This window comes from Heliangelus exortis, unplaced genomic scaffold (assembly GCF_036169615.1).
Source record: "Heliangelus exortis unplaced genomic scaffold, bHelExo1.hap1 Scaffold_276, whole genome shotgun sequence".
Classification (NCBI taxonomy): domain Eukaryota; kingdom Metazoa; phylum Chordata; class Aves; order Apodiformes; family Trochilidae; genus Heliangelus; species Heliangelus exortis.
The window spans coordinates 552501-562130 of record NW_027285953.1 but is presented as its reverse complement, the minus strand read 5'-3'; positions in this window follow the sequence as shown (position 1 = coordinate 562130).

Sequence of the window (9630 nt, the reverse complement as noted above, 5' to 3'; positions counted from 1 at the left end):
CGGGCGGACCCCGCGGTCCGGCCCGGAGCCGGGACCGGGTTGACCTGGCGGCCGGCTGCCGTGCCGGGTAGACCTGGCGGCCCGGCCCGGAGCCGAAGGCGGGAAAAGCCGGGGGTCCGGGCAGACCCCGCGGTCCGGCTCGGAGCCGAAACGGGGAGAACCTGGCGGACCGGCCCGGAGCCCGGTAGAGCTGGGGGACCGGCCCGGAGCCGCGTAGAGCTGGGCGACCGGCTCGGAGCCCGCTAGACCGTGCGGACCGGGCCGGAGCCGGGAGCGGGGAAAACGGGGGGACCGGCGCGGAGCCGGGCGGACCCCGCGGTCCGGCCCGGAGCCGGCTAAACGCGGGTAAACCGCCCGGCGCCGGGACCGGGTAGACCTGGCGGCCGGCTGCCGTGCCGGGTAGACCTGGCGGCCCGGCCCGGAGCCGGAAGCGGAAATGCCCGAGGGACCGGCTCGGAGCCGGGCAGACCCCGCGGTCCGGCTCGGAGCCGAAACGGGGAGAACCTGGCGGACCGGCCGGGAGCCCGGTAGAGCTGGGGGACCGGCCCGGAGCCGCGTAGAGCTGGGCGACCGGCTCGGAGCCCGCTAGACCGTGCGGACCGGGCCGGAGCCGGGAGCGGGGAAAACGGGGGGACCGGAGCGGAGCCGGGCGGACCCCGCGGTCCGGCCCGGAGCCGGGACCGGAAACGGCTGGCGGACCGGCCCGGAGCCGGGAGAACATGGCGGACCGGCCCGGAGCCGGAAAGAGCCTGCGAGACCGGCCCGGCCCGGACCCGGGAGCGGGGAAAAACGGGGGGACCGGCGCGGAGCCGGGCGGACCCCGCGGTCCGGCGCGGAGCCGGGACCGGAAACAGCTGGCGGACCGGCCCGGAGCCGGGACCGGGTAGACCTGGCGGCCGGCTGCCGTGCCGGGTAGACCTGGCGGCCCGGCCCGGAGCCGGGACCGGAAACGGCTGGCGGACCGGCCCGGAGCCGGGCAGACCCCGCGGTCCGGCTCGGAGCCGAAACGGGGAGAACCTGGCGGACCGGCCCGGAGCCCGGTAGAGCTGGGCGACCGGCTCGGAGCCCGCTAGACCGTGCGGACCGGGCCGGAGCCGGGAGCGGGGAAAACGGGGGGACCGGAGCGGAGCCGGGCGGACCCCGCGGTCCGGCCCGGAGCCGGGACCGGAAACGGCTGGCGGACCGGCCCGGAGCCGGGAGAACATGGCGGACCGGCCCGGAGCCGGAAAGAGCCTGCGAGACCGGCCCGGCCCGGAGCCGGGAGCGGGGAAAAACGGGGGGACCGGCGCGGAGCCGGGCGGACCCCGCGGTCCGGCGCGGAGCCGGGACCGGAAACAGCTGGCGGACCGGCCCGGAGCCGGGACCGGGTAGACCTGGCGGCCGGCTGCCGTGCCGGGCAGACCTGGCGGCCCGGCCCGGAGCCGGGACCGGAAACGGCTGGCGGACCGGCCCGGAGCCGGGCAGACCCCGCGGTCCGGCTCGGAGCCGGAACGGGGAGAAGCTGGCGGACCGGCCCGGAGCCCGGTAGAGCTGGGGGACCGGCCCGGAGCCGCGTAGAGCTGGGCGACCGGCTCGGAGCCCGCTAGACCGTGCGGACCGGGCCGGAGCCGGGAGCCGGGGAAAAGGGGGGGGTCCGGCGCGGAGCCGGCACCGGAAACAGCTGGCGGACCGGCCCGGAGCCGGCTAAACGCGGGTTAAACCGCCCGGCGCCGGGACCGGGTAGACCTGGCGGCCGGCTGCCGTGCCGGGTAGACCTGGCGGCCCGGCCCGGAGCCGGGACCGGAAACGGCTGGCGGACCGGCCCGGAGCCGGGCAGACCCCGCGGTCCGGCTCGGAGCCGGAACGGGGAGAAGCTGGCGGACCGGCCCGGAGCCCGGTAGAGCTGGGGGACCGGCCCGGAGCCGCGTAGAGCTGGGCGACCGGCTCGGAGCCCGCTAGACCGTGCGGACCGGGCCGGAGCCGGGAGCGGGGGAAAAGGGGGGGGTCCGGCGCGGAGCCGGCACCGGAAACAGCTGGCGGACCGGCCCGGTGCCGGCTAAACGCGGGTTAAACCGCCCGGCGCCGGGACCGGGTAGACCTGGCGGCCGGCTGCCGTGCCGGGTAGACCTGGCGGCCCGGCCCGGAGCCGGGACCGGAAACGGCTGGCGGACCGGCCCGGAGCCGGGCGGACCCCGCGGTCCGGCTCGGAGCCGAAACCGGGAGAACCTGGCGGACCGGCCCGGAGCCCGGTAGAGCTGGGGGACCGGCTCGGAGCCCGCTAGACCGTGCGGACCGGGCCGGAGCCGGGAGCGGGGAAAAACGGGGGGACCGGCGCGGAGCCGGGCGGACCCCGCGGTCCGGCCCGGCGCCGGGACCGGAAACGGCTGGCGGACCGGCCCGGAGCCGGGACCGGGTAGACCCGGCGGCCGGCTGCCGTGCCGGGTAGACCTGGCGGCCCGGCCCGGAGCCGAAGGCGGGAAAAGCCGGGGGTCCGGGCAGACCCCGCGGTCCGGCTCGGAGCCGGAACGGGGAGAACCTGGCGGACCGGCCCGGAGCCCGGTAGAGCTGGGGGACCGGCCCGGAGCCGCGTAGAGCTGGGCGACCGGCTCGGAGCCCGCTAGACCGTGCGGACCGGGCCGGAGCCGGGAGCCGGGGAAAAGGGGGGGGTCCGGCGCGGAGCCGGCACCGGAAACAGCTGGCGGACCGGCCCGGAGCCGGCTAAACGCGGGTTAAACCGCCCGGCGCCGGGACCGGGTAGACCTGGCGGCCGGCTGCCGTGCCGGGTAGACCTGGCGGCCCGGCCCGGAGCCGGGACCGGAAACGGCTGGCGGACCGGCCCGGAGCCGGGCAGACCCCGCGGTCCGGCTCGGAGCCGAAACCGGGAGAACCTGGCGGACCGGCCCGGAGCCCGGTAGAGCTGGGGGACCGGCCCGGAGCCGCGTAGAGCTGGGCGACCGGCTCGGAGCCCGCTAGACCGTGCGGACCGGGCCGGAGCCGGGAGCGGGGGAAAAGGGGGGGTCCGGCGCGGAGCCGGCACCGGAAACAGCTGGCGGACCGGCCCGGAGCCGGCTAAACGCGGGTTAAACCGCCCGGCGCCGGGACCGGGTAGACCTGGCGGCCGGCTGCCGTGCCGGGTAGACCTGGCGGCCCGGCCCGGAGCCGGGACCGGAAACGGCTGGCGGACCGGCCCGGAGCCGGGCAGACCCCGCGGTCCGGCTCGGAGCCGAAACGGGGAGAACCTGGCGGACCGGCCCGGAGCCCGGTAGAGCTGGGGGACCGGCGCGGAGCCCGGTAGAGCTGGGGGACCGGCCCGGAGCCCGCTAGACCGTGCGGACCGGGCCGGAGCCGGGAGCGGGGAAAACGGGGGGACCGGCGCGGAGCCGGGCGGACCCCGCGGTCCGGCCCGGCGCCGGGACCGGAAACGGCTGGCGGACCGGCCCGGAGCCGGGACGGGGTAGACCTGGCGGCCGGCTGCCGTGCCGGGTAGACCTGGCGGCCCGGCCCGGAGCCGGAAGCGGAAATGCCCGAGGGACCGGCGCGGAGCCGGGCAGACCCCGCGGTCCGGCTCGGAGCCGAAACCGGGGACAGCTGGCGGCCCGGCCCGGAGCCGGGAGGAGCCTGCGGACCGGCCCGGCCCGGAGCCGAGATCGGGGAAACCCGGGGGACCGGCGCGGAGCCGGGCGGACCCCGCGGTCCGGCGCGGAGCCGGGCGGACCCCGCGGTCCGGCCCGGCGCCGGGACCGGAAACAGCTGGCGGACCGGCCCGGAGCCGGGACCGGGTAGACCTGGCGGCCGGCTGCCGTGCCGGGTAGACCTGGCGGCCCGGCCCGGAGCCGGGAGCGGGAACACCTGCCGGACCGACCCGGAGCCGGGTAGAGACGGGGTACCGTCCCGGAACCGGGAAGTTCCGGCGGACCGGCCCGGAGCCGGGTAGAGCCGGGGGACCGGGCCGGAGCCGGGCGGCAGACCCCGCGGACCGGCCCGGAGCCGAGTAGAGTCGCCCGTAGAGCCGCCCGGGCCCGGGTAGGCCCGTCCGCCGGTTCCGGAGCCGGCCGGATCCGTCGCTAGGAGCGGACGGACGAGCAGGAGGGCAGGACGGCAGGAGGCATCGTCGTGAAAAAAGGAGACTCGGGCGGGAGGTCGGTCACGCCGCTGCCGCATCCTCCCTTCCCCCTCGCCCGCGACGCACGCGGACGTTCGAGGCGACGATTAATAAAACGCACGAGCGGTTAACTCGTCGATCGACTCTGTCTTCCTTTCTCTCTCTTTTATTCCTTCGCGATTTAAAAGTGAAAAAATAAATAATAATAATAAATAAAATAAAATAAAATAATAAAAAAAAAAAAAACGGAAAAAAAAAAAATAAAAAAAAAACGGGGCCGGGGCTGGGGCCAGAGCTGGGCAAAGGGCCGAGACCGAGGCCTAGGCCGAGACCAGGACCGGGACCGACACCGAGGCATAGGCCGAGGCCTGAGCCGGGACGGGGACCGGGACCGGGACCAGGACCGAGACTGAGACCGAGGGCTAGGCCGAGACCTGGGCCGGGACCGAGAGCGAGAGTGAGAGCGAGAGCGAGAGCGAGAGCGAGGCCTAGGCCGAGGCCTGGGCCGGGACTGGGACCGAGAGCGAGAGCGAGGCCTAGGCGGAGGCCAGGGCCGGGACCGGGATCGGGACCGGGACTGAGAGCGAGGCCTAGGCCAAGGCCTGGGCCGGGACTGGGACCGAGAGCGAGAGCGAGGCCTAGGCGGAGGCCAGGGCCGGGACCGGGACCGGGACCGGGACTGAGAGCGAGGCCTAGGCCAAGGCCTGGGCCGGGACTGGGACCGAGAGCGAGAGCGAGGCCTAGGCGGAGGCCAGGGCCGGGACCGGGACCGGGACCGGGACTGAGAGCGAGGCCTAGGCCAAGGCCTGGGCCTGGGCCGGGACCGGGACCGAGAGCGAGAGCGAGGCCTAGGCGGAGGCCAGGGCCGGGACCGGGACCGGGACTGAGAGCGAGACCGAGGCCTAGGCCAAGGCCTGGGCCTGGACCGGGACTGAGAGCGAGACCAAGGCCTAGGCCAAGGCCTGGGCGGGGACCGGGACCAAGGGAGAGACCGAGAGCGAGACCGAGGCCTAGGCCGAGGCCTGGGCGGAGACCGGGACCAGGACTGAGAGAGAGGCCTAGGCCGAGGCCGAGGCCTGGGCCGGGGCCGGGGCCAGGGCCGGGGCCGGGGCCGGGGCCGGGGCCGGGACCGGGACCGGGACCGGGACCGGGACCGGGACCGAGAGCGAGAGCGAGGCCTAGGCCGAGGCCTGAGCCGGGACCGAGAGCGAGAGCGAGAGCAAGAGCGAGAGCGAGGCCTAGGCCGAGGCCTGGGCGGGGACCGGGACCGGGACCGGGACCGGGACCGGGACCGGGACCGAGAGCGAGAGCGAGAGCGAGACCGAGGCCTAGGCCAAGGCCTGGGCCTGGACCGGGACCGAGAGCGAGAGCAAGGCCTAGGCGGAGGCCAGGGCCGGGACCGGGATCAGGACCGGGACCGGGACTGAGAGCGAGGCCTAGGCCAAGGCCTGGGCCTGGGCCGGGACCGGGACCAGGACCGAGAGTGAGAGCGAGGCCTAGGCCGAGGCCTGAGCCGGGACCGGGACAGGGACCGGGACCGAGAGCGAGACTGAGGCCTAGGCCGAGGCCTGAGCCGGGACCGAGAGTGAGAGCGAGAGCAAGAGCGAGAGCGAGGCCTAGGCCGAGGCCTGGGCCGGGACCGGGACCGGGACCGGGACCGGGACCGGGACCGAGAGCGAGACCGAGACCGAGAGCGAGAGCGAGACCGAGACCGAGACCGAGACCGAGACCGAGACCGAGACCGAGGCCTAGGCCGAGACCTAGGCCGAAACCGAGACCGAGAGCGAGGCCTAGGCCAAGGCCCGAGACCGAGACCTGAGGCCTAGGCTGAGGCCCGAGGCCTAGGCCGAGACCTAGGCCGAAACCGAGACCGAGAGCGAGGCCTAGGCCGAGGCCCGAGACCGAGACCGAGACCCGAGGCCTAGGCCGAGACCTAGGCTGAAACCGAGACCGAGAGCGAGGCCTAGGCCGAGGCCCGAGACCGAGACCGAGACCCGAGACCTAAGGCCCAAGGCCTAGGCTGAGACCGAGACCGAGACCGAGACCGAGACCGAGACCGAGACCGAGGGCTAGGCTGAGGCCCGAGGCCTAGGCTGAGGCCCGAGGCCTAGGCCGAGACCTAGGCCGAAACCGAGACCGAGAGCGAGGCCTAGGCCAAGGCCCGAGACCGAGACCTAGGCCTAGGCCGAGACCTAGGCTGAAACCGAGACCGAGAGCGAGGCCTAGGCCAAGGCCCGAGACCGAGACCTGAGGCCTAGGCCGAGGCCCGAGGCCTAGGCCGAGACCTAGGCTGAAACCGAGACCGAGGGCGAGGCCTAGGCCGAGGCCCGAGACCGAGACCGAGACCTAGGCTGAAACCGAGACCGAGAGCGAGGCCTAGGCCAAGGCCCGAGACCGAGACCTGAGGCCTAGGCCGAGGCCCGAGGCCTAGGCCGAGACCTAGGCTGAAACCGAGACCGAGGGCGAGGCCTAGGCCGAGGCCCGAGACCGAGACCTGAGGCCTAGGCCGAGACCGAGACCGAGACCGAGACCGAGGGCTAGGCCGAGGCCCGAGGCCTAGGCTGAGACCTAGGCCGAAACTGAGACCAAGAGAGAGGCCTAGGCCAAGGCCCGAGACCGAGACCCGAGGCCTAGGCTGAGACCTAGGCCGAAACTGAGACCAAGAGAGAGGCCTAGGCCAAGGCCCGAGACCGAGACCCGAGGCCTAGGCTGAGACCTAGGCCGAAACCGAGACCGAGAGCGAGGCCTAGGCCGAGGCCCGAGACGGAGACCGAGACCTGAGGCCTAGGCCGAGACCGAGACCGAGACCTGAGGCCTAGGCCGAGACCAAGACCGAGGGCTAGGCTGAGGCCCGAGACCGAGACCGAGACCTGAGGCCTAGGCCGAGACCGAGACCGAGACCGAGACCGAGGGCTAGGCCGAGGCCCGAGGCCCGAGACCGAGACCGAGACCTGAGGCCTAGGCCGAGACCGAGACCGAGACCGAGACCTGAGGCCTAGGCCGAGACCAAGACCGAGGGCTAGGCTGAGGCCCGAGGCCTAGGCCAAGACCTAGGCCGAAACCGAGCCTGAGACCGAGGGCTAAGCTGAGGCCCGAGGCCTAGGCCGAGACTTAGTCCGAAACCGAGACCGAGACCGAGACCGAGACCGAGAGCGAGGCCTAGGCCAAGGCCCGAGACCGAGACCGAGACCGAGACCGAGACCGAGACCTGAGGCCTAGGCCGAGACCGAGACCGAGGGCTAGGCTGAGGCCCGAGGGCTAGGCTGAGGCCCGAGGCCTAGGCCGAGACCTAGGCCGAAACCGAGACCGAGACCGAGAGCGAGGCCTAGGCCGAGGCCCGAGACCGAGACCCGAGGCCTAGGCTGAGACCTAGGCCGAAACCGAGACCGAGAGCGAGGCCTAGGCCGAGGCCCGAGACCGAGACCGAGACCTGAGGCCTAGGCCGAGACCGAGACCGAGACCTGAGGCCTAGGCCGAGACCAAGACCGAGGGCTAGGCTGAGGCCCGAGGCCTAGGCCAAGACCTAGGCCGAAACCGAGCCTGAGACCGAGGGCTAAGCTGAGGCCCGAGGCCTAGGCCGAGACTTAGTCCGAAACCGAGACCGAGACCGAGACCGAGAGCGAGGCCTAGGCCAAGGCCCGAGACCGAGACCGAGACCGAGACCTGAGGCCTAGGCCGAGACCGAGACCGAGGGCTAGGCTGAGGCCCGAGGCCTAGGCCGAGACCTAGGCCGAAACCGAGACCGAGACCGAGAGCGAGGCTGAGGCCCGAGGGCTAGGCTGAGGCCCGAGGCCTAGGCCGAGACCTAGGCCGAGACCGAGACCGAGAGCGAGGCCTAGGCCGAGGCCCGAGACCGAGACCTGAGGCCTAGGCCGAGGCCCGAGACCGAGACCTGAGGCCTAGGCTAAGACCCGAGGCCTAGGCCGAGACCGAGGCCTAGGCCTAGGCTAAGACCCGAGGCCGAGGCCGCGACCGCGACTGAGACCGAGGCCTAGGCCTAGGCTAAGACCCGAGGCCTAGGCCGCGACCGAGACCGAGGCCTAGGCTAAGACCCGAGGCCAGGGCCGAGACCGCGACCGCGACCGAGAAAAAAAAAAAAAAAAAAGGAAATGAATGAATGAATGAATGAATGAATGAGTGAATGAATAAATAAACAAATAATTGAAAACAGCACCGGAAATAAATAAATACACAATAAAATAAGTAAGTAAATAAATAAATAAATAAATTATAAATAAGTAAATACAATCCAGAATGAAGCAATTAATTATTTAAATAATTAAATCAATGCCTTGGAAATAAATAAGTAAGTAAGTAAGTAAGTAAGTAAGTAAGTAAAAGGGAAACGAATAAATAAATAAATAATAAAACAAACAAATAAATAAACCCTGAAATTAATTAGTTTTTTTAATTAATTAAAAAAGTAATTAAAAAAAAAAAAAAAAAAAAAAAAAAATTAAATTTCAAAAAGGCCCGGAAGTAAGACATTAAAATAATCAATCAATTAATCAATTAATTATTGGATGGATTAAATAAATAAATAACTAAATAAATAAATAAACAAACCAGAAGTAATTAATTAATTAATTAAATAAAGGGAATGAATGAACGAATGAACGAATGAACGAACGAATAAATAAATAAATAAATTAATAAACAAATAAATTTTTAGAACCCGGAAGGAATTAATTAATTAATTAATTGGTTGATGGATTGGTTGGTTTAATTAATTAATTAATTAATTACTTAATCACTAAGGGAAATAAATAAATAAATAAATAAATAAAAAACCAACCCGGAAGTAATTAATTAATTAATTAATTAATTAGTTAATCAATCAATCAATCAATCAACCAGTCAATCAATCAATCAATCAATTAATTAATTAAACCCGGAAGTAATTAATTAATTAATTAATTAATTAATTAATTATTCGAATAAATAAATAAATGAATAAACAAACAAACGAACGAACGAACCCGGGGGTAATTAATTAATTAATTAATTAATTATCTCGATAGAGGAATGAATGAATAACAAAATAAATAAATAGATAAATAAATAAATAAACGCGGAAGTGATGAAGGAATGAATGAATGAATGGAAATAAATAAATAAACAAGTAAACAAATAAACAAACAGACAAACAACCCCGAAAGTAATTAATTAATTAATTTTTTAATGACTTAATTAATTCATTCATTAAAGGAAATAAATAAATAAACAAACAAACAAACGAGTAAACCGGGAAGTAATTAATTAATTTCTTAATTGATTGATTGATTGATTGATTGATTGATTGATTAATTAAATGAACAAACAAACAAACAAACAAACAAACAAATAAATAAACCCGGAAGTAATCGATTCATTCATTCATTCATTCATTAGTTATAGAAATAAACAAACAAATATACAAATAGGTAAATAAAAAAACCCGGAAGCAATTACTTAATTAATTAATTAATTAATTAAAGGGAACGAATGAACAAATAAACAAACAAACCAACCAACCAACCAACCAACCAACCAACCCGGAAGTAGTTAAT